The 811-nt window shown below is 41.3% G+C and overlaps 1 non-coding gene across 1 annotated transcript; it reads right to left on the bottom strand.

The window, feature by feature from the left end:
* Window positions 1–521: 521 nt before the first annotated feature.
* Window positions 522–594, bottom strand: Trnak-cuu. Its single transcript has one exon. It is a non-coding gene; the product is annotated as a tRNA-Lys (tRNA).
* Window positions 595–811: the final 217 nt, after the last annotated feature.

The raw sequence follows: 811 nt of genomic DNA, 5'->3' as shown, positions 1-811 counted from the left end.
GGTGCTTAATGGGCCTAAAATGTAAACAAATAACATAATTGTAAAACCAATTATACACAACACTTCAGCGATCGTTATCTGAACGAATAACTTCTGCTCTGGTAGATGTTAAAAAAAAGTGTAGGATGTAGAATGATTACAGAGGAATCGTACTGGGAATCTGATTACATCTGATTACCCGAACAATCTGAATACGTCTTGTCAACGTGACAACAGTATATCGGAAAAGGCAATAACAGAAGCCGATGTGGCACTAAGGAACGGCTTTTATTGGAATATAAAAGATTACAGATTTTAATTTGCGTTCTCAGTAAATGTAGTGGCTCCCAAAATGCCCTTGACTTTCTCCCGTGAGTCATCCTCTCCACAGCAGAGGTCAACGGGCGACAGTTGGCAGTCTGCCTCAAGAGCATTGCGTGAAACGAAAATGGCCTTTGGTTTTCTGAGCAGGATTTATGCCGACCCATACCTTTCCAGTAGAGGTATTACGACAAATTTTTCTTCGCGAAGTTAAAATTTTACGCCCAACGTGGGGCTCGAACCCACGACCCTGAGATTAAGAGTCTCATGCTCTACCGACTGAGCTAGCCGGGCTACATTTGTCAGTGATAACATTACAGTTATTAATACTTAAGATACCAGACTTCGCTTGCATACAACTGTCGTTCTCATAGATAAGAGTTATTTCTTTTACGTCCTGTCTGTTCTATTGAACGCAATATCAAGTTAAATGTTTTTCAAATGAATCAGCTTACGTTCACTATCGCACTCTCCTCCGTCCATCAGACTTTCACACCGCTTTCCCTTCCCG

The sequence above is a fragment of the Schistocerca piceifrons genome, chromosome 8, assembly GCF_021461385.2.
Source record: "Schistocerca piceifrons isolate TAMUIC-IGC-003096 chromosome 8, iqSchPice1.1, whole genome shotgun sequence".
Lineage (NCBI taxonomy): Eukaryota > Metazoa > Arthropoda > Insecta > Orthoptera > Acrididae > Schistocerca > Schistocerca piceifrons.
Note: the sequence above shows the minus strand (reverse complement) of the source record. Positions and strands in the feature narration are given on the sequence as shown.